Source organism: Zea mays, chromosome 8, assembly GCF_902167145.1.
Source record: "Zea mays cultivar B73 chromosome 8, Zm-B73-REFERENCE-NAM-5.0, whole genome shotgun sequence".
Taxonomy (NCBI): domain Eukaryota; kingdom Viridiplantae; phylum Streptophyta; class Magnoliopsida; order Poales; family Poaceae; genus Zea; species Zea mays.
The window spans coordinates 75,717,053-75,742,040 of record NC_050103.1 but is presented as its reverse complement, the minus strand read 5'-3'; the positions used below and the strand labels follow the sequence as shown (position 1 = coordinate 75,742,040).

Below are 24,988 nucleotides of genomic sequence, written 5' to 3'. Positions count from 1 at the left end.
AAAGAAGGCGGTAGAGTATGAAGCACGCAAGCTCTCAATTGTGTGCGGCGGTGCCATTGTCGCGTAGGCTCAAGTGCAAATCTCACTGAAGGAGTGCGGTGCCGAACTGCAAGAGCTGCACCTACCTACGAGTGAGGTGTACGACCACCTCGCTCCTCCACCATGAGCCTAGACGCCTCTACTTGACCGGCTACGGGCACTTCCTGGTCACGTGGAACGTGTGGTCTTCGAAGGGGCGTTCCATGGGGGTAGCCTAGCCTTGGGCCAGATGGTATCCCATTTCAACGAGATTGACACATGCATGATCGCGAAGGGGTTCGTCACTGGCCAGAGCGACAAAGATTTGGTTGCTATTGAAGAACAAGTGCACCCTCACGCCTGCTCACTTGCCAGCCGGGTTGACGTGAAGATGCTTCTAAGGGGGCCTCTGAGCCCGGTGCCGCCTCCCAGTGCCTAAGGGTTATGTTCTTTTCTTGTTTTGATGTTTTGTAGCAAACCTTCTAACTGGATGGGTGGATGTTTGAACGTTGTGTTATTTATGACGCCTTGTGATCGGTTCCTTTGATGTTGTGGTCCTTTTGGATGAGGATGTCTTGTAGCGGACTGTGAATCTTGGGTACCTGTCCTCCAGCCCCCGAGCGGGATACGACGATTAGGTTGGCGTGTTCCGCTTTCCTTTGTGCGACGACGAAATTGACTGAGTACGACGGCTCAGGCGTAGAACCTCCTCAGGTTTTCGATGTTCCATGCATTAGAAATTAGGTTGCCATCGTTGTCCTTGAGTTGGCAGGCTCTGAGACGCATGATCTTGGCGATGATGTAGGGCCTCTCCCATGGAGGCGAGAGCTTATGTTTGTCCTTGGTGGTCATCACCCTTTATTGCACTAGGTCTCCAACGTTGAACGATCTAGCGTGCACCTATCGGTCATGGTAGCGTCGCAGGTCTTGTTGATACTTGGCGGAGCAAACCACGACTGAGTTGTGTTCTCTATCGAGTAGGTCGACTGCGAGGTGTGCGTCAGTGGTCGCTCGCGCGTCATGGTAAGCCTCGGTCCTCGGGGAACCATATTCTATCTTTGATGTTAACATGGCTTCCGTGCCAAATGCCAGGAAGAAAGGCGTGCAGCCTAACGCTCTGGACGATGTGGTCCGATGGCTCTAGAGTACCGCTGGTAGCTAGGTCGGCCACCGTCCGGTGGATTTTTTCAGCTTGTCGAAAATCCGCGGTTTGAGGCTCTGTAGGATTAGGCTATTTGCTCGCTCGCCCTATCCATTGGCTTCCGGGTGCGCCACCGCGGCCTTGTCGACACGGATGTTGAAATCATCGCAAAACTGTAGGGACGGCTCTCCGATAAACTGGGTTCCATTGTCAATGATGATGGAGTCAGACTTGGGCACCCCAAAATGGTAGACGATGTCGCTGAAAAAGGAGGCGGCCTCCGACGATGTGATCTTGGCAACAAGTCTGGCCTCAATCCATTTAGTGAACGTGTCCACCACCACAAGCAGGTGGGTGCAGCCCCTGGCCGCTTTCTTGAAAGGCCCGACCAAGTCTAGTCCCCAAATCGCAAATGCCAGATAATGGGAATGGTCTAGAGGGCTTGAGCCGGCAAATGTGTTTGTCGCGTGTAATACTGAAAGGGAAATGTGCCCTTTGGCCATTTCTATTATGTTTTGGTGATTAGATGCTCAACACATATTGTTTTGTCTGAATATGGGCTAAGGCTTAAAGAGATGCAAATGTAAAAGCAAGGTATGATTTTGAAAGTCGCTTAGAGGGGGTGAATAGGCGAAACCTGTAAATTGTAAACTTTGAACACGTACTTTACCTAGGGTTAGGACTAGAAACAAATAATAATGAATACGGAGTGCAGAAGAGAGTTCTTCTTGCTATGAGTTGCTCAATCAATGCAGATAACTTTGGGAGCTAACTCAAAAGGATTATGAGCAAGAGAACTTTTATAGAGAGGGGAGAGTGAAGAAATAAATCGAATGGTGGTGATCAACACAAATGAACATGACGATTTGTTTCCCGAGGTTCGGTTCCAATGAATCTACTCCCCGTTGAGGGGGCCACGGAGGCTGAGTCTTTTCAACCCTTTCCCTCTCTCAATTGATCACCTAGACCGGTTGAGTACTTCTTCTTAATCTCAAGGGTCACAAAGACCCCGCAAGAATCACCACATACTTAGGTGTCTCTTGCTAGCTTTACAAATCACTTAGAGAGTTTAGAAAGAGATGAAGAAAGCACAACCAAGCAACATTTCACACCCAGATTTAAGGGAATAAAGTCGGGTGCGTCTCATATGTGCGGCAACGAAGAACATCACATATAATAACAAAGTGTATAGAGATAAATGTCACAAGTATCATTATTACATAGCAGAAGTCTTACAAAAATAAATGATATCAATAAAGCAAACTAAATATTATTTCTTGGCGCCATCAAGCTGACTGGGAGACGCCACCTAGATCAACTCGTACTCCTCATTGTATGGCTCCTCCTGGACCACCTGTTCTTCTCCTGTGTGTGGGAGGGTTTATATATCACAAGGGTGAGCTCACAAAAGATCATAGCTCAACAAGTTGTGGGGGATAATGTGCATGAACTCTCCAAAGGTGGGAGCTCATGTGAAGTGTAAGACTGATCAACAAATAAGGGTTAAAGCTGAGCATTGCTTTTAATAAGTTGGTCAAGTTTTATTAGTAGTTAGTAAATGTAAGTAGATACCAAACCAGAGTAATAATGGATCAAAATTAATAATAAATCCCAATGTGATGCAAATGACAAATTGAATTTAATTTCATAAATTAATCATGCAAGAGTCTTGAGCTGCTCATGACCGCGAGCACGGCTAGTATACCAGTTTTACACTCTGCAGAGGTTGTACCCTATACCCACAAGTCGTGTATCCCGTCTAGCTTAGGTTTGCAAGGCCCTTAGACACTGCTGAGGTGAATGGCTAGGGATCCACTACGAGGCCTTTACAAAGTTCCATTAGCTTCAGAAAACCCGCTATAGTTTCTAGGAAGAGCAATGCAGGAATCCCTGTCTGACCGCCATCGCAGCAAAATCAACCCGAGAACCTCCCTACACGCCTACTCCCCTATAGCCCTTGCCCCTTTCGGGTAAGGTAGTCCTCCACTAGCTTTCCTAGTTAGTCAGCCAAGGGCGTCCCATTCCTCCCTTGTGGTGGCACGTGTTTCTCAAGTTAAGCTCGATGTTCCAATTAACATAGTTGTCTTATTATGAACAAAAATAGAACAGTAATAAAGAATGATCAAGTGTAATAGTTATCTCAACACCCAAAATCATATATAGCAATAGCAATGACTACCCAAAAATTCAGGGGTAAACAAGATGAAAAGATAACCAGACCAGGTGACCTATTGGGTTCCATCAAAATTAAGCCTATACATGATAGAATGATTATAGAGAACATTATTGGGTAAATAAAAGTGGTCAAGGGCACAACTTGCCTTCAATGAGCTCTTGCTCAGCAACTTCTACCTGCTGAACACCCGGATCCTCTGTGGCTTGCTCGTCTACTTGCAACAGTACAAATAAACATGATATAGCAGAAATTAACATCACACTAAACATAAATATAAAATACATAATAATAATCTATGCATCGAAACGAGATCGTAGGAACAAGAATCACTGAATTCGGAGTTACTGTTATCGAGTTATGAATTTCCGAAGTTCTTAAGTGTTTGGTACAAAATTAATTGAGTGATCATATCTAATATGGTTTTCATGTTAAAACAGTGTTACCAAGTGATCGACAATATTAATACAAAATTATAGAAACTAGAATGGATTAAAAAGGAATAAAAATGAATTTACTATGATTTAATTGATTTTCTAGGATTATTTTAATGTCATAATCATTTTTTATATTGACTTTATTCTTCTTTTCTACTCACTGGATTGCGCACATGATTAAACAAAAATCCAGGGGCCTCGGTGTAAAGATTCCTAAGACTCAGATTACGCCCGTAAATAGGGCTGGAAAAAAAGCTCGAGCTCGGGGCTCGCAGCAGCTCGGCTCGGCTCGGTCCGGCTCGACGCACAGAACGAGCCTGAGCCAAGCCTGTTTTTGCGGCTCATGAAAAGAGCGAGCCAGCTCGGCTCGGCTCGGTGCAGCTCGCGAGCTAGCTCGTGGCTCGTCCTAACAACAAATTGTTACATAAAATATTAATTAACATATAATATTAGTACCGAGTAGACAATCAATTTATGTTATTTGATATTACTATAAAAAATAATCTATTTTCTATATTATATTAGTGATATATCTATTTTACTAATTTAAAATATGTTATTTAAAATATTTTTAAGATTTTAAATATATATATATATATATATTAAGAGCCCTGGGCTTCCAATAATAAAGGAAGCCCAGGCTAGTCAATATGGGCATTTTGGTTGAACCACACCGAGTCAACTGGGCATAGTCACGGCGCCGTTACCCCCGTCAACCAGCCACTCTCCCACGTTTCATGTTTCTAAAACCGTACTCGCGCATTCAACGGAGATAAACCAGCGTCCATTTGAAGAAAACCCCAGCCGCGCAGATTTTCCTTTCGTGGGAGGCGACTCCCCAGGCGATTTCAGCGCCTCCAAACCAGCGCAGCGCCAATCCACCGCCGCTCCAATCCAGCGCCATTCCATTACTCCTTACATCCTTCAATCTCCCAACATTGGAGCCGATTCAAGAAGTTCCAGGTAATCCAACATTGAAATACTCCGAGTTTGCCGTCGATTTTTTGAGCCCTATCGGTCGATTTGAAGTGGATTTGATGGTAACCCTTATTATCCAGCTAAATGTGTGATTTGTATCCGCTTATACATCACTATAATCGGGTCATTGCATCGCGCATTACATCTGTTTTTTGTTTAGGAGCCCCGATATTAGGGTATGTGTATTTATTCTGTATTCCTATTATCGCCCGACATTCTGTATTTAGGCAAAGGCTGTGGATTAGGTATTTACTGATTAGTTAGCAGATAGTATTTTTATACAACCCAAGTAACATATATATGCTGTTTGTATGTAATATATATGCATATCTTCAGTTCTGTTTATGCACATTCACCTGAGTCATTTGTTTACATATTTGGTTTATTATATATGCATATAGTCAGTACTCTTTATGCACATTTACTTTAATGATTTGTTTTCACATATATTTTATTGTCAAATATGCTTATTTGTATTTGATATATATGCATATCCTCAGTACTGTTTATGCACATTCACTTGAGTCATTTGTTCAAACATTTGTTTTATTATACATGCATATAGTCAGTATTCTTTATGCACATTTACTCTAACGATTTGTTTTCACACCCATTTAATTATCTAATATGCTTATTGTATATCATTTATATGCATATCCTCATTACTTTTTATGCCCATTCAATTAAATCATTTTGTGTACACATCTGTTTTATTATATATAAAATATACCCATTGGATTTGATATATATGCATATTGGCAGTAATGTGTATGCTCATTCATACACAAGTTTGTGAACATATATTAAGCATATTTGAATTGTTCTATTTACTTGCATAATTAGTTTACACTCCTGTTCATTATATATAAATACATACAGATGCTGTTATTTAAGCAAATGTTATTTAAATATTCATGTTATTTGAGCTAAATGTTTTTATTACTACGAACCAGTTATTAAAATATGTTGTATAGTTAGTTGATGCATAAAGGCTCTTATTTTAGCCTGATCCATTTACAATTATATGAAATATTAAATCAATCTTTATGCTTGTATATAACAATTGCTCATTAAATGATCTCGCATAAATGTAAAAGGTAGTTTAAGTCATGTAATTCCATTTAGCATTATATAGTATGCATTTCAGATAGTTATAGTAAAAATTAGTTTTTTTCTGGCATATATTCTTGCATAAATCAAAGTATTTAAAAACAACTTCCTTTTTCTACAGATTTATTCAGTATTTAGTCATAAAGTCTGTTGATCGCCCGCCCAGTAATCCAAAAAGATTAACTATTGAATCCAGTCAGGAGGTTTTTTCAATTGACATTTCCAGACGTACAAGATCCAGCAGCTCAGCTCACCAAGATGATATTCCTCAAAATCAGGAACAGAATGAGCCACAGCCAGCCCCAATCCATCGTGTTCGCAGAAAGGCTTTAGCTTGTCGTTTAAAAAGAAAACCTCCTGCTCCAGCCGCTCTCTCTGACGACGACTTCATGGATGCTCCATCGTTAAAGCGTCAATTCAGATCTGCATCACCTTCTCCTCCAGACCAAATCAGCTCAAAGAAGTTAAAAGTACCTTCTCCTCAAGTTCCGACCGTGAAAAGAAGCCCAAAGTATAATATCATTGCAAAAAAAACTCTCCTAAAAAGAAGTCTCCTGTCAAATCACAGGTAATATTTATATATTTTATGTTTATTCATGTGTTAATCATGGTGCCCAATCAATTTTGAATTTTCCCCCACTTTACATTTATGTATATTATTATCAACAAATATGGTGTTTACTTTTTTAGTGTTGTAGACTAGTTATTTACAAGCCTGTAATAAATATAGTATCATTAGTTCTACCTATATATATACTTTCTGTATTAATGCATATTCATTTATGCTTCCAGAAATTGAATATCCGATGCATTCCCTTTGATGTTATTGTATCATCATGGATAATGAGCGATCGGCAGCGTGATGCCGTCGCTAGGTTGGGATTTTCTAGCATATTTGATTTGCGAACTGATGCATTGGAGAGCAGATCACTTATCAGGTGGTTGATGGACAAATTAGATCCAAATGACATGACCATACGCCCAGGGGCTGGCAAAGAACTTAAGATAACAAAAGATACGGTTCATCTGATTTTGGGGTTGCCATGTGCCGGAGGAGGTAGAGAGTTTACTGATTGGTACGGTGAAATCGATGCTGCTGCTAATCTGAGACGTCATCTCAATGTCTGTAAAGAAGAATTTGATGTTGTCAAGCTTCAAGAAAAGATAGTGCTTGGCAACGATGATGAGCTATCAATTAGATGTTTTTTCTCATTCTATTCAATCGACTTCTGTTTCCTTCTGCTTCTTGGGGCATTACAAACAATGAGGTACTCATGACTTCAAACATGGCCCGAATGGCTGATATTGACTGGTGTCAACTAGTTTACACGGATTTGTGCGATGCTGCCGCACGTTGGCATAAAAGGAACAAAACAAACATCACAGCAACAATATATGGATGCTCACTCATTGTTTTAGTAAGTAATTTTCTCTTGTTTACTGTGCATATATATGGTATGCAAATATTTGTTATGTACTAATTTTATATATTTGTGCATTCCTTATTTTCAGATTTACTATCTTGATCACCTACATCACCCTGCTGCTCCGGATAACAAATATGGTACTCCACACATTAAGTTTTTTGATAATGAGACCATAAGAGAGTTGGCTCGGGGTGACAGACGCCCCCCCCCCCCCCCCCCCCCGTAAAACTGGTGAACCATTCGGATATGCAGAGGTTAGACACAAACAATTTTTTTGTCCTGTTATGCATATGTTAAAATATTATTACTGCTAACTATTCTATTTGATTTTATACAGTTTCGTAGCCGTTCAGAAACGTGTTACGTCATTGCTCCAGAACGGCCTGCTTCTGCCGTTTTCAACATATATGTGCCACGTATCAAGAATTTGATTGGCAACAAGTTGCAATGTTTGCCCTCCCAGCAGCGTCCAATGTTTCAATCATTGTTTGATGCTCATGACAAAGAGGTGGATAAATACTGTGATTCCCTACAGCTGAGCCATCAGATGATTGTTTCGAAGCAGATTGAACTCTCTGAAACATTTGGTGAAATGATCGATGAAGTTTTGAGAGCTGCAACGCAGCGCGATTCACAGCCAGAAGGTTTTAGTATTTATGTTTATTTTTTTTAAACTAATCAAGTTCACGAATTATTTCCAGAAACTATTATATATATTAATTTATACTCATACAAGCAGCAACATATTTTTCTAGTGTATTTCATTTATGAAAACTGTATTCTATTTATGCATCCTGATAGTATACTGATGTAGTTTGCAAATTTGTATTTTAAACCATTTTTTATAACGATACATTTATAATGCTGTTATATTCAGTAACAACTAATATATTATTATATGTTCCAAATGTAGATAACCCCCCACTCCCTCAATGCCTCCAACAAATGATCCAGTATCCACACCAACTGTTCCAACACCTGATAAACAACAACATGATCAGGAAAGCCATGTTCCTACTGATCATATCAAAGTATCAGATGATGTAAGTTTTCTCATACAAACTATATATACTGTGCATATATTCTATTCTGCATACAAGTTACCGTTTATTCAAATCTCAGTTGTTTCCATTATAGATTGTCAGTGGGAACGTCTGCAAAAAAGCTGAAGCTATGGATGATCCTATTTTTGACAAGACTCCAAAATCTAATGTTTGACTTCCTTATATCATTATTATCATTATTTCATTTACAATGTATGCAAGTAACATTAATATATATGCATGCTTTATTTTTTTTAACTTCCCAGGCCCCCACAACAGACAAGCATGCTGATCCTAAGTTAACACCAAATATAAATAGTGTAAGTATTTACACCTTCATCATATTATGCTAATATTAATTTTTCCCTATGTTTCATTACGTTTATATTAATAAATTTATTGGTTACAGGAAGGACAAAAATCTGTTACACATGATACTCCTGTATCTGGTGCACCTCTGTTCGATAAAACCCCATTGACATATGTAATACATGTTGTAATTTTCATCTTTTTCCTATTTATACAATAATACATACATATTTATGCAACTGTTTACTAACATTTATTCATATATTAGGCAACTACTGACCTGGTTGCAAAGGATAGTTCCTGTAAAGCTGCAGTTGCTGAACATCCACACGTGTCACGTGAAGACTGTGCTCGCAACCTGCTTAAGTTTATTTTGTCAGGAAAACTAGATCCGAGCATGTATGTATTCGTTATTCAAATTCCAATTAAGTATAATTAGAAGGATTTAAATCAAATTTTTTTCCCCAGGTCTATCATTAATTTTGGAGGATTTGGAGGGTCTGTCATTGATGTTGTCCAGTCGTTTGGTCCCAACAAATGTCTTGAGAATATTTTCATGCAGGGATTTATCGACTGTATTCGTCAGGATGATGTATTATACAATCCAGATTCTATAATCAACACTCTAATACTGAACATCAACGTTGGGGTAATTGTTTCTCCACAACTTTGTATCTTATTGCAACACTTACTTTATAAATATATAATACCAATCAAGTTATTTTCTTTGTCCAGACCGTTTTGAATATTGAGGAGTTTGAACAACACAGTTCAAATCCACAGCCCTTCACAACATCACTTCTTAAAGAACATCTTGAACCGACTCTACCTTCAGATGATGTTCTTAACCAGATTAAATTGGTGAGTTCTAATCCGTTTCATTTGTACAAATGTTAGAGTGTACTTTTGGTTACTAGTTTTATGTTGTATTAGTTTTAATTTTTCATATGCATAGTATAAATCATTCATAATTTTACATATATATTTAACAGATCCTGGTTCCTATGCTACGCCGAGGCCACTGGACCCTTTATGCAATCAATTTTGAACGTCGTCGAATAGACATCTTAGATTCAAACCCTTATGGTACATTGCTTGGAGGCACTACATGGAAACAAATCCATAATGATCAAATGATGATAAATGGAACGAAGATACCTTGGTCCAGACTAATAATGAGAAGACTTAGCATTGCCTTACATGAAGCTCGACCTGAGTCAACTGTACCAAAGTTTGGCAACTACAAGATTGGGCTTCTTCCCAATTGTCCAACCATGACACCAGGGTCAAATGATTGTGGTTTTTTTGTCGCAAACTTCCTCCACTACTACGATTTTGATGATGGCGACTTATCAGAATTTTATACTCCGGTATGTCACTAAATTAGTTTTCTAATCTTGCATATATTACTCCTTCAGATTTTATTCTACCATTAAATTGATATTATGGCTATTTCAGGATGAACCATTGGACCAACGTGCCTTTGTTCTGCATTACCTTACCTTTCATCGCAACAACATGGTTGCCCCCCTTCCTGCAGAACTGCTGCCTTTCAAGTATTCTCCAAGGAGACGCCGCGGTTTGAAAGCCAATACTTAGATAGCATAGCTGAACATGATTCCCTGTGCGATGAACTAAACTGTTTATGTTACTTGTTAAGTCACTTATGTCAGGCCTCTGATAATGTGTTTGATACTCTGTGTGCCACTTATGTTCAATGTGGCTAATGTCTATGCTACTTCGCATCAGTTTTTATCTGAAGTGTGTCAAACATAATTGTTACCAGAATGGCTATTTATGTTATCTGTTAACAAATTCTATGTTAGTTCATCTCCAGTTTGTGAGTTGGTTAATCTTTTTGCTTCCAAGGTTTGGCTTTTTGTATTATCATATTGTTTCAATATTCAAGTTTTATGCATAATATATACTTCCTTATTTTATATACACTAGGTTCATCTTTTATACATTTTTCACGCTAATTATGCTAATCGTAACAAGTGTTTATGCTATATCCTATTTGTTGTATTTGAAGTGTGAAACCGACGTATGCACTCCCATTAGATTAGTATTGTTAAGTGTATACAGTTTTATATAACATTAATGTCCAGACCTTCCGATTGCTAAACATTCAATGCCAATTTGTTGTGCATATTCAGTTACATAATTTGTGTAATTGTCTATATTTACGCAGCATTTTATAGTTTTATATCTACGCATTATATAACCCTTTCATGCAAACTACTGAATTTCGAACAAAATAAAGCATAAGTCATTGTGATATTACAAGTTTCTTCTAAATCGACCACTCGTTAGTCACACTTCAAATTATTCGCCCAAATCCATATGCTCATCGGCTTCTTCATTTTCCACTTCTTCATCAATACGATGTTTTTTTGCAGTCGATGTTTCATTCCACTGTGGAGCAGTTGTTTTATTGTTTAGTCTTGATCCGGCTGGCCGTCCTCTCTTTCGATTAGACAGTTTTGCTAGCCTTGCCTTGTTCTCTTCCACAGACAGACATGTTCTGCTGTTATGCCCATCTGCTATTCCACACAAATGGCATCTCCTATTCTTCTTTTTCTCTCCTTTCGCACCTAGTCTCATAATCCTATCTTCTGAATTTTTGATTGTCCGTCCCTTTGGTCTTGCACGATCCGGCATACTCAGATTTATAACATCCACATTAAAATCCAACCTCTGCATAATAATAGACGTTACTATTTAGTATAGGCATATTTACATATATTTATACCAATCAGTAAAATCATTTATCAATGCTCACCTTTTTAGCTTCTGACGATGCAGCAATATTTTCCATTTGTTCATGTGCTACGTGACACGGAGAACTTGTATCACCAACCTCATGTGAAAATCTCATGTTGTCCTCCTTTAAAGCCCAACCCAAATACATCAACATTTACATGCAGCATAAAATTATATTTTCATTTTAGACAAATAAACAATATTATTTTAATATGTACCTGGTTACCAGTTGTTATTATTGTTAATGCATGTTCACATCCAGTCCTGGTGTTATGCGAATCCTACAAAATATTATTTGCTTATTACATTGATATTATATATTCATTATACACAATACTTCATGCAATCTTATATATATACTAGTAGGGTGCCCGTGCGTTGCAACGGAACCGAATTATAACACGATAACTTACATGTCTCTGTTGTATGTTATAGATATGTGTCCGTGCGTTGCGACAGAAGTAAAAGATTTGTATGAAACATTAATACGGAACGACAAACATCACTATAACATGCAAAATCCGTGTGGAAAACATTATCAATATCACACTAATCAGCTAATCCTTTTTAGCGATATCGATAAGTCTCTGTTGTATGTTTGCAGGGATGGCATATCGGCACGAATTATCCTCATAACTTAACAGATCAATCACAAAGCTCCTTCGAACAATCTTTGCATCCTACAGACAAAGACATAAGAGAACAAAACATATTATATTGTAAAAAGAGATAACTGGAATATATGTTTTGAACATAGAACGAACATACTACACTTACCCCAACAAATTTCATTCGTCTGTCATTCCCCCACATGGCCATAGCTTGTAGAACGAGGTAGCTGGTATTAAACCTATAATATATATATATATATATATATATATATATAATGTTTAGGCAACTATGTTTTATACAATGATTATCATAGAAAAAATTTAAACTGCTGAGAAGGTGGTACGAAGAAAATACCCTCTTAAGTCAATTGGAACGCCAGTCTGAATTGTATGTTCCCACTTAAAGATATCCTCCGCCCATCCAGAACGTTTTTTGCTGTAAGCAATCTTATATTTCTTTGAGGCCATGATAATCGCTTCCGCAAACCTCTTGTATGGCATGTGTTTACACCAATCTTGAGTCGGTGTAAAGTCGATAAAAGTCACATGCTTTTTAACATGATCTATTACGAAAAGGGCGTGACATCCGTTGAATTTCCACGGCATAAGAACCTGCAAAATATCAGTCATTAGGATTGCAAAGAAGTGTCCTTTATAAATACATTTTAAATGAACACATACTTACATATCTACAACCCGTGATATAATAATTCATTGATGGCCAACAATCGAGTGTTTTGGCTAACTCTTCTGCTGTAGGATCCTGATGGTACTTTGGAAGTTTACCAAAACCAACCATTCTCTGGAGAGTATATATACATGTCCACATGAGGATTAGATGTAGATACTATATATTAATAGATTAATGATTGGAAACAAACTTACCCAGAAACGCATGTCCATATAATGCTTTCTATTATTTATGATTTCTCCTTTCGGCCTACATGACTCTTTATTGGCAAGCAGCCGAACAGCCATGTCAAAACATCTTAGAGTCATATCTTTATTTATCGTTAATATGTTTTGTAGGTCTTTAACAGATATTTCTATCTTAAAAGGATTGAAACTTCGCACCCATGTCATCCTGTAATGTAGCATGACGAAAGTCTATATCAAGAATCTAAGTAGTTGATATACATAAAATAGATAAATCAATGAGCACTTACTCTAGTGTCGTATCGTCTTCTATTGTCATGATATAATCACATAAAACATCTATTGAATCGGCTTTGGTCACTGGCATGTCCTTTGTGGAAAGACCAACCATTAAAAAGTCATTGGTGCACCCATCGTTAGATACTTTTACAGGAGTTCTTTTATCCCAATCATCAACAAACCACTTTTGCAAGTCTGCTTGAGTAATAGGGCCTTCCTCATCTTCATACACTACTTCGTTATCATCAAGCACGTGGAGTAGCTTCCTCTTCTTAGAATCTGTTGGGTTTTCTAATATCTCAACATCCGATGGGCTTCCAGAGTCAACTTCTTTATCATTTTTGTATAATAGACACCCCCTTCTCTTATTCAGTTCTGAAGATAGTAATATAGCAGCCATTTTCTTTCTAAAGTGTGACATGTCATCCTACAAATAAGAAATAATTATTATATATTAGCATTATATATGTAACACTGACTGTAGATGTGCATATATGTCGTAGTAGTAATAATATACCTGGGTAAAACTGTCAGACAGTTCATCCCCTGTCCAGTATTCGATATAGTTCAAAAGAAAGAGGCCACATGAAGAGCTACATATACATTAATATCAACATAAAGATTAGTATGAATGAAAAAATAGGTAAAGAAGATTTTAGGACGTACCTATCTGTCTGCTTTGCATATCCCATGTCTATTTCTCTGAGCGGCCAAGAAGCAACTTGGAGGTTTGGCCACCTGTGGTCTTTTAACTCCTTACGTTGAGATATCATATCAATTTGTCTTTGGAGTCCTTTAATCTTTATATATTGTAAAACAAAATTAGAGATTGGGATAAGTTAATAGTGAATTTATAATTGTTTAGTTTGTGCATACTCACAGAGTCAGCGAGGTCTTTACGATCTTGTAAAGTACCAAGTGAATCGAGCACTTGTATCTCCATATTTCTTGCATGGATCACGGCAAGATACCAGTGCGTCTCTCGGATGTTTATCGGAATAAACACCTACAAAATAGTTATAAATACTTGCATAAGAATAAAATACATGTAAACACTAACTGTTTTGTTTAGATTTAAACTCATATGTACCATGTCATGGTCTAGGTAAAGTAACACCCTTCGTTCAGCGCTACATATTTGTGTCATGTCTTCAATTGGATATAGCTCCTCTGTTTTAATGTCAACATCGCCATCTCGCTTCAAGAAATTAAACTGGAAAGCATTTTCTATGTGAACGCGACCTCCAGATCGGCACTTTAGATGCTTTTGAGCTTTTATCAAATTTATATAACAGTCTATAACCTGTAAGTGTGTAAGTTGTGGTTAAAAATACCAAGATGAGTAAAAAAATCTATACATAACAAGGTCGCCAAATTTAAAAACTAAGCATGGATTACCTCGTCACCTAGATATGCATTCGGCTGAAATAAACATTCCATCGACTTTCTTTCAACAAAGGCATCATCAATAAGCACGACTTCCACCCTTGGTGCACAAGGGATTTCCTTAATAAAATCGATGAGTGCAAGGTCGCCCTGCGTGCAAATATAGTCTAGAGCAAACAATCGTGAGATACAACTAAAATTAGTTATTACAATAAAATACAAATTAATCCATACAGAACTACGGAAATTATAATACCTTCCGGAACTATTGCGGTTGCCACCGATTTTTTTGGCTTGTTATGACACAAGCCTACAGATAGAAATTCCATTCTCGCGGGACAAAAACCTACATTTTATAAGGTAAGGTAGGCCAGTGTCCATGCTTTGCCATGTTAGTGGAAAAAATAAATGACGATTTAGGATAGTAAGCCAACATGCATAGCAAATTGTTAGATGCATAATAAACTAATAAATATAAATCACCTAGTTTCATATACGTACAGGCCTACTCGGGAAATGGAAACCCCCTTTAGTTGTTTCATATCACCTAGTAATAAATAAATCACCTAGTTTCTAAATTGTTAGCTGCAGTTTAGAAGGTGACTTCGTACCTAAGTGATAAGTATATTCTTTGAGTCTGCTTGATTTGGCTATAACATATGAACACATATATTCTCGGATTTCGTATATAATCCGGGGGTATCACACAAAAAACACCCAACGATTTTGAAGCATGAGCTCAAAACCAGACAAGTTGCTGGCTTCATGCAGCAGAGGACCACACACATGCTGAAACAGAACTAACCAAACGCAAGGAAAACACGACACCTTGGCAAGTCAAAATGGAATCTGAATACAAGAAAAAATAAAGGCGCAAGGCAATGAGCACCTTTTTTTATTGAGGAGATCCCTGTTGAAGATGTCGCGGACAGACCAAAAGAAGACTTGTTGTCAAGGTAGCTGAGACCAAACTTGTCGTCGTTCTTTGCCCTTGCCTCCACAGCCTCGAACCCCTCTGCCTGCTTCACCGCTTCTTCTTCCACGAGCGCTTATTACATGCAGTGCCACTATCTTCCTCCTCACTTTTGCTGTTTGGAGTCGCCGTACAAGGTAGGAGGAGGAACGGGAGGCGAGGAAAAAGATGGTAAGAGGCCGTTGTGTTTCCTTTTGTTTTGTTGACGGGAAGTGAGGAAGATCCAGGGAATCGCCGCGCGCCGAGAGGCGAGGATGGTGGGGAAGATCCAGGGAGGCGCCGCGCGCGGGGAGGCGAGGACGGGCCTTCCATGACGGGATTGACGAGGGTGATGGAGGGAGGTGCAGGGGCTGCAGTCCAGGGCGCACGGTGGCATGCCGATCTGTGCGGCGGAGACTGAGGTGCGGCAGAGACATGACGAGATTGACGATCGTTGGGTTTCCTTTTTTTGACTTAACATAGGTAGCTGAACTCTAAATCCAGCAAGGGAAATCCACTCTTGGTCGCTCCGCCATTCTCGCCCCGCGTCGACGCTCGGTCGATGGAAGGCGCATCCCAGGGATCCTCTCGCCCCCGCCTCGCTGACCTTCGACGGAAGGCGCATCCCAGGGATCCTCCATGGTCGTGCCCTGCCATCCTCGCCCCACGCTTCCTGCCCGCCCGCTCGCATCCTCCGCTCCGCTGCTCGCGCCATCTCAGCGTCATCCACCCGTCCGCATCCTCCGCGACTGTCGCTCAACCACCTCCGCGCACACACCAGCAGTCCGCGGAGGGACGAGTGGAGGAGGCACCCGATGGTGGGAAACCCACTGCGCCACACCACACCCGGGCTCGACATAATACATTGATCAATACATTAGAGGTCGACCACCTTCCGAAATGTGCTCGAAATTCTCATGTGATAATCTTGCTTCAGTATCCTTTCTAGAATGGTACAATTAATTTGGACATGATTGTGTTATTTTTGCACATAAGTACACTATATTAATAGTATTGGAGAAAATATAAAAAGAGTAAAATACCATATCTTGCCATTTTTTAGGGGCCATCCAAAACTATTCGGTTCCACTTCCACAGAATCCTATCTAAGTTTCAGCCTTCATGTTTAGACAACTTGCCTACATAGAGTCTGAGCTGGTAGCCTTGTATTGTCCTAGCCACAATTGGCTTTGGGAAACGGGATAATGAACCACAAACACAATTTGTGTTAGTTTAAGTCTTCGATAACATGTTTTCTTCAATTTTTATAGGAGCTGGTTTGATCCCCTACGGATCCCTAGGTTCAAGTTTTGGACAGAGACAACTAAGAAAGCTCTCAGACGAGACATGACAACAGGTATGATGTGTGCTGCTGGTGGTGTAGAAGTTGCCGCTGCACCTGGAGATCCTTGAGCCACATCTCTTCCTAACAAGGCAAAAGCATTTTGATATAATCAATATGCAAGTTTTTGCACTCTCCTGTGCAGCAATTACAAGTGTCTGCTTGCTTAAGTAGTTTAGCAAAGTGTTCTTACTTTCTGGAGATAGTACTTTGCTGGCATCTTCAGTTTTCAAGTGAGCTATCCTTAGTATCTTTTCTAGAGACCATATGGAGAAAGTTAGACCAAGAGATTGTTGCTTGGAAGAAAAAATCAACACAAGAGATTGATAAGATTAGTTTTCTGCACAATTGTGTCTATGTGCTTGCTTGTTGCATCCCTGCTTATTAATTGTGCTCTCCATCTATCTCTTTGTTCATTTTTGTATAGGATTCAGCAATGCGTCATTTATATATGATGCTCTTTCACTGCTTGTTTTGAATAGGTGGATTGGGAGGCGATATGAAATAGTAGCAAATTTGAGTTAGCTTAATTTTCAAGGATGTAACATGTGTTAGCACTATGTGGTTAGTTGGAGGACAGTGGGCAGTTCGTTATCGAGTATAATCACTGTAAGTAAATGAGCAATGTCGCGAATCGTGATGTCAATGCGGTTTGGTGGATTTCCTTCCATGGTTGGGACGTGAGTAAATTGCATGTTTTGATGGGTTTTAGACTTTTTGGGAAAATGTATCTATACTGAACTAAAACAATTGAGAATAATCAAACTATAACTGAATTATCAAAAATCTGAAAAGGCGATTGTATTGACCACTAAGGTAAGGCCCCACCCGTGCCTGTCCCATTGTTTACTTAGTGAATTGAGTTTGTTTGGTCAAGCTGGTACTCGGCAGCGCGATGGGCGGTGGTCAAGCCTCAGTCAAGCAGTGCTCAGGCCCCTGAGGCCAGTGGGCGGCTCTTCGGCCTTAAGCGCACGGTGGGAGCAGCATTTTCAACTGAACCGAATTATTTATATCATGATATCTTCGCTCTAATAATTTGGTCACACATCATTTAGTTATGGCAGCGATCTTCAGTGACCTCCATTTGGACGTTGCAAGCTCAGAGGATCACTGAAGATCGCTGCCATCAAAGCCCCTGGTTTTGGAGAGCGCAAGACTCAGTACTTGGATGATATTGCCATCCTTACTGGAGGTCAGCTAAACTTCCATTCTAAAGCTTCATTTTGATCATGTATGCACCTTATCCATAAACATACTTTGTTTCTGCAGCAACTGTAATCAGAGATGAAGTTGGGCTGTCACTTGACAAGGCCGACAAATCAGTTCTTGGAACAGCTGCAAAGGTTGTCCTTACGAAAGAGTCGACAACAATTGTTGGTGATGGCAGCACCCAGGAAGAAGTTACTAAGAGGGTTGCACAGATTAAAAATCTCATTGAGGTCTGACCTTTTCCTGTTCTATTTGCTCACTTGACTTTACTGCTCAGGTGAAAGTCTGAAGCTCTGTTTTTCTGAACCTAAATTTGCAGGCTGCAGAACAAGAATACGAAAAGGAAAAGCTCAATGAGAGGATAGTGAAGCTTGCTGGTGGTGTTGCTGTCATTCAGGTAATGTGAAGTCCAGGGATCGCAATGTGTTATTTGTTCAATGTTCTTTTCATCATTCAATGTTGCAGGTATGGTGGATAACCATAATTCATGTATAGTGTTGCTTGACAGGTGGGAGCACAAACAGAAACTGAACTAAAAGAGATCACACATCATCTATTTGAATGAAAAACGCTCAATGAGAGGATAGCGAAGATGCTCACCTACTCATTTATTGGTGATCCTTAAGCGCCCCTCCGGCAACCACCACCACTAAATCGCCTGCTAGGATTCATGACTCTAAGGTAAGGCCCCACCCGTGCCTGTCCCATTTTTTACTTAGTGAATTGAGTTTGTTTGGTCAAGCTGGTGCTCGGCGGCGCGATGGGCGGTGGTCAAGCCTGAGTCGAGCAGTGCTCAGGCCTCAGGAGGCCAGTGGGCGGCTCTTCGGCCTCAAGCGCACGGTGGGAGCAGCATTTTCAGAAGCTGGTGCTCGGCGGCGCGATGGGCGGTGGTCAAGCCTCAGTCGAGCAGTGCTCAGGCCTCAGGAGGCCAGTGGGCGGCTCTTCGGCCTTAAGCGCACGGTGGGAGCAGCATTTTCAGAAGTGTGCGAGCCTACCTGTCAGAAATTAGGCCTACCGTCCAACACAATAGTGCTCAGGCCTCAGGAGGCCAGTGGGCGGCTCTACGTACATTTTCATTTTTCATTTTGTAGTATATAAATGCTACTCGTGCTATGGGTACTCACATGTACTTCTCCATGTAAATCTTACTAAAACTGCTACTCGTGCTATTCGTAGTTATGTAGTATCATTGGCCGTTACTCTATAGTTTGGTCAGAGAACTTTTAATTCGTAATCACTGTTGAGATTTGCAAATTGCAGTTGTTTACTATTTTCTCCATATGTTGATGTGTTTGTAATCAAAATGGGGTGGATTGGTAGAGAAGACGGATCATTTTTTGTAGTTGGTTTCAATTGAGTATTTGAGTAAGCTGAATTGCCAAAAGGTTATGGCTTTTCGCTAAAGAAGAATAATCTTCGACCACTGCGTTAAGGAAGGAGAGAGTGACTGACCGGACCAGGCAACCGCATCGCTGTAACGCGAAACGTTCAGTCAGATCAACTCATCAACAGGCCTAGGACCTAAGCTAAGCTCCATCCTCAGCTAATTGTCTGATTTAAGCAGTCCAGCACCGCACCACTCCGGAAACAGAAGCAAGCAGCACAGCATCTAAGATGAACATAAGAAGCAACAGGACCGACATTGTCAAGTATTATATACCACATGCTTTGGTTCCAAAAGGCGACAAAACTTCAAAGGTGAAATCTTAACTTTACGATGGCCCTACAATATATTACCTGCAAGCAAACAGAAGCACGCAGCCAAGTTTATTTTCCTTCTTGAGGTTCAGCTCTCGCTTAGTACTCGACTTCACAGCGATGCTGGTAGTAGTCAACAGACTCCTGGGTGACATTAGGCAATGTTGATGCATGTAAGATAGCCAGTAACCTGTCAGTGATCAAGGGGCACCAGCACCACATTAAATTAAACTCCTCAAGTTGGTCAAATCCTACAAGCATAAGGATCCTGATTTGGACATCACTGATTCCAATACGATTCAAGGTCAACTTGGTTAGGTTGGGCCAAGACTCTCTGAGGCACACCACAAAGTTGCCCAGGACGTTCGGGCACTCATCCAATATAAGTTCCTGCAGAGCTCCCTGGCATGAACGAGCTACAGTGCAAACATGCGTGTCTGTAAAATGGTAGGATTGCAGCTCAACCTTTCTGACCCCATTGTAGTACAGGATGTCACATATGTCACATAAAATGTGTTCCATGTGATAAGCCTGAACAGATTTTGGAAAGCCAACAAGCCTAAGCTCCTTAAGCCCTCGACACACTATGTTGACCCATTACAAGATAGTTCTCTCACAGTGCTCCATTCTGATCACCTTCAGTGTGGGACACTCACAGGCCACAGCTTCATGAAGATCACGTGGCGTCATTATGCCAAAATCACATGAATCCATAATCATTGATTCAATAGTTCAGCTGGTCAAGGACATGACTTCTATTACAGCATTATATGTAAAAAAAATGGAACCTGACAATGCTAGTGCATCTCGAACATCTGGCCTTGTTCCGTAAAGCCTCGCATAGAGCATGGACTCGAACTGGTTCCAGTTCATCGAGTTGTCCATGAGCAGCATCCGCTTGCCGTGCAGCCGCTCTAGGAAGTCTATCCAGTTGAGCCGCTGAGTCTGGGGCGCCGTCAGCGTCATCCGTGTCCAGCAGCTCCTGCGTGTACATGACCGACTTCATCCCCGTCGAGAGCGCCACTTGTTGTCCTGCCTCGCCCTCCTGCTCCTCTCGCTCCTCTCCATGGGGACGGGGACAGTGATATGTTGCAAGGAGTTCCTATCCGGACAGTTATCCTGAAATCGGCACAGAAACACAATACACCAACATAGTAATAAGTGACACCAACAATCTCAGGCGCCAATAAATGAGTGACACCAATAAATGACACAGAAGTACTGAGATTTATCCTAGACACAGGCGCATGTGTATATGCCAGACATGTCAGATACCAGTGCTGCTCTGGACTTACTGAGATTTATGGTTAAGCATCAGTATAACTCAAAATATCACTTGTGATAGTCTTCATAAGAAAACTGTGGTTCTATAGTATGCCAGGCATGCCCAACGAATCTTGGTAAGTTCCACATATGGCTACATTAGTTTATACATCAATGTTCTATATCATTACCATTCCTATATACAACTTTCTTTTGTCATATTTGCTCAAAAAGATATGTGCTGCACAAGCGCAAAAACACTCGAGTGTTCCGATCCGTGCTTGTGTCAAGTCTGAAAGTGAACAGCGGGAGAGTGATGAACTGAACTACGACTGAAGCAGTAGTAAAAGGAACAAACATGCAGAGAGGGCAAGTAAAAAGATAATAAAAAAGGCAAGAACAATAGAAGGGTCCCAGTTCCGATGGGCACATGGGCAGGAAGGCAGACATAAGTTTCAGAGTAACAGCATATGTCCTTTGAATGCACAAGCATAAACATGAACCTATCACCGCTTAGAAACTGAATCTAGATCTAGATTTATCATAGAGCAGTTCTACTGATGAATCTAAAAATTATCGTAAAAAGTGTTCAACTAGCTATCATCTTCAGGTCCACGCAAGAGTATTTTAGTTAAAATGGGTTAGATTACGCTTGCGGTAGTGTCTGGAAGCAACATACCAAGCACAGGAGATCGTAGCATCTGGAAGCAATATATACCAAGCTCAAGAAGTGAAGCATGAATACCCCAACCTATCAAACAGAACAGTTACAAACAAATCAATATTATTTTATAAAGCTCATTAACATCTCCTCATCAAAACGTCACAATTACATTTGAGTGTTAGTCTTGTGTCGGTGTATTTTTATTGAAACAAACAATTGAGTTTTGACAGACTTACCGTAGGTCTAGTTTGTTAGGACCTCCTTGTAGACGATGTTCTTAGTATATGTCCCACAATCTACTGTGGGGTTCTTTCTTACACCCTTCCTCGACGTTTTTTCCCATCAACGGGTGGGATTGCAAGAATCTTTATGTTTGATCGGGCAGTCGCTCTAGATAGAGCAACATATAGTTGGCCATGAGAGAACACTGGTTCGGGCAAGTATACACCAACATTGGGAATGGTCTGACCCTGTGCTTTGTTAACCGTCATTGCAAAGCTAAGCCGTACAGGAAACTGCTTTCTTTTGAACTGGAAAGGGAACATCTCTTCATCGGAGGGACACAGAGGTATACGCGGTAGGAAAATGCGTTTTCCAGCGTGTTGACCCAGTACAATTTCTACGTCAATGCTATTTCTTTGGAAACCACGAACGACCAGCCTGGTGCCATTGCAAAGTCCATTCGCAGGGTTTATATTCCGAAGCAATATAACAGGGCATCCAATCTTGAGCTTCAAAACATGTGGTGGCAGCCCATTAGGCGTCAGTGTGTTTAGGAACTCGGGTGGGTAGTAGTTATGGGGATCATCCATGGCGCTATCGAAACTATGGTACACCATATGCTCCCCTTGAAAACGATCAATCATCTTAACATTTATCATATCCACCCATTCGTTCCGTGTTGACAGTATCGCCCTTGAAGTGATGTAGGTCGAATCAGACATATTTTTGTTGAGATTTGGGAAAACGAAGTCTATTAGGTTGTCAAGATCGTTGTCACTCCCACTGTAAGGCACACATACCTCGTCAGGAAGACGGATGTCGCCGTCAGTATTTGTGTCCTCAGTTCCACCGCCTACACGCAGCAAATACTCCGCAAACCAAGGGTCGTTTTTTGCCCTCATATTGGTAACAAGCTTTAAGTGGGACATGGACTCCCATAGGTAAGACATTCGTAGCGAAGAAGCGACCACTTGAGCCCTTGACCCTTTACGAACAACAGGCAAGACCTGTCTGAAATCCCCACCGAAGACAATGGTTTTACCACCGAATGGCAGTCCGGGTCGACCCATTATATCGCGCATGCTATTGTCCAGTGCCTCCACGGCTTGTCTCTTAGTCATAGAAGCCTCGTCCCAGATAATGAGAGATGCTTTCCGTAGCAACTCTGCGGTTCCACTCTGCTTCGTGAAGCTACATACAGCGCCATCGTCAATAGTGAGAGGTATCTTGAAGCGTGAATGGGCGGTTCTTCCTCCAGGCATTATGGAAGCAGCAACGCCAGATGTAGCTGTTGCCACTGCAATCTTGCCCTGGCTGCGTAGCGTCGCGAGAAGCACTCTATATAGGTAAGTCTTTCCGGTGCCACCAGGTCCATCCACAAAGAATAATCCGCCCTGATCAGTGTCAACGGCAGACAGAATCTTATCATAGGCGGCCCTCTGTTCCTTGTTAAGACAGTCTTTGAGAGCCACATCTCCTGCTGCCGGTTCGATAATTTCCTCCTCGTAAACCTCCCTAGCAGTACCAATAGCATCGTCATACGCATCCATGATAGGAGGAAGAGGGAATGTCTTTATGTCCTTTCCCATTGACTGCAGCATGTTCCTAATGTCAATCAATACCATCTGCTCAACATGAGTTTTGCACGGATTCCTGTGTTGATAGTCCTCGGACATAGAATCTAGGTGTTTCTGCCAGAGTACAACCACATCGCTTGGCTCACAGTACACAAGTATTGTGGCAAAAAGTCGGCGCAGCGCCGATGGCATCTGGAAAAGAGCACGTTCAGTGAGACACTCATCCAGTGTGTTGTCCGACTCAAGCAGTCCCCTTCTCTCTGCTGCCTCACGAAAAGTCGGTAGCGTGACACCATCTACTGTCCTTAGATCGACATAGGAAGTGGCGCCAGTCACATGGTTTAGGAGAACACGAAGATAGTAGCGCTCCCCCTCGGCCGGATGAGCAGAGACTATTCTACCGACTTGTCCACCCGTATCTCGTTTCCTCTGTTGCCATACTTTTCCCTTACCACTCTGCCAAGTGTACCATTCAGGGAAGTCACGATACAGGATGCCACGAGCCTCCTTGTGTAGACTATTCGCCTCAAAATATGCTGTGAGCATTGACCTATCAACACCTGGACGGTTGACGACTCGCTCGACCATTTGCCGCTCGTGAAACGACACCATGTGCATGTTTGGAAGATGGAGTTGCAACTGCATCACAGATGGATATATCTAACTAAGCTCAAAGCCGTATATCCTCCATAAGGCTTCTGGAGGAGTCACCCACCTTGCATCTCTGTACTGCTTGATCTCATCTACATCATCATCTGCCTTGCTCGCATCTCTCATAACAACAGAAGCACGATCATGGCCTTTGTATATGTACTTGAACAGGTATTTAACAGCCTTGATGCTCCCACATGCCTCAACATTGATGTGACAGTTGAAGATACGAAGGAGGTATGGGTTGTAAGGGACAACCCATCTATTGTCCAATTCGCACCCTCGAACCTTTTCAGTACGACCATCGTCACGACGTCTGTAAACAGGGTACGAATCCTTCCCTTGCAAGGTTGTGTCACTGAAATTCCGAGGGTAATGATTCTTGCACGATTTACGACCCTTAGTGCATGGGCAGTTAGGGTTTAGCGACCCACACGGGCCATGCATCATATGCTTGATAACCATCTTTCGTAGTTCAGGGTACTTGTTGCTTGGGATCTCAGCTGAGATCAAAAGGTCATACTGCTTAGGGCATGTGAGCTTGTACTTCCTCTGCATTATGAGTAGAAAATGGGCATGCGGCAAACCCCGCTTCTGAAACTCCACGACATAGACGTAGGCTCGGACCTTACCAAGAATATCCTGTTTAGTCAGCCTATGCTTTAACTCCTGTAGCTTTGCATGAAAGACACGCACTACAAGATCCGAACGATCTTGCGGTGTTTGCCCAGGGAGAAGCTCCCTCCTTATCTCATCCCAGTTTGGGTTACATGTCATGGTAAGAAAGATGTCTGGTTTACCAAACTTGCGCACCAGAGCCATAGCATCCATATACCGACGTCTCATGTCACGAGGACCG

General features: G+C 41.1%; 2 long non-coding RNA genes across 2 annotated transcripts; one reads left to right on the top strand and one right to left on the bottom strand.

The window, feature by feature from the left end:
• Nucleotides 1–13,572: 13,572 nt before the first annotated feature.
• Nucleotides 13,573–13,965, bottom strand: LOC103635390 (uncharacterized). The gene is made up of 3 exons (XR_557356.3): nucleotides 13,832–13,965; nucleotides 13,683–13,758; nucleotides 13,573–13,592 (listed from the first exon to the last, which is right to left on the bottom strand). It is a non-coding gene; the product is annotated as an uncharacterized lncRNA (long non-coding RNA).
• Nucleotides 13,966–17,920: 3,955 nt separating this feature from the next.
• LOC103635388 (uncharacterized) lies at nucleotides 17,921–18,591 on the top strand. Its single transcript, XR_557354.3, has 4 exons — nucleotides 17,921–18,037; nucleotides 18,115–18,284; nucleotides 18,374–18,451; nucleotides 18,563–18,591. It is a non-coding gene; the product is annotated as an uncharacterized lncRNA (long non-coding RNA).
• The last annotated feature ends 6,397 nt before the right edge of the window (nucleotides 18,592–24,988 follow it).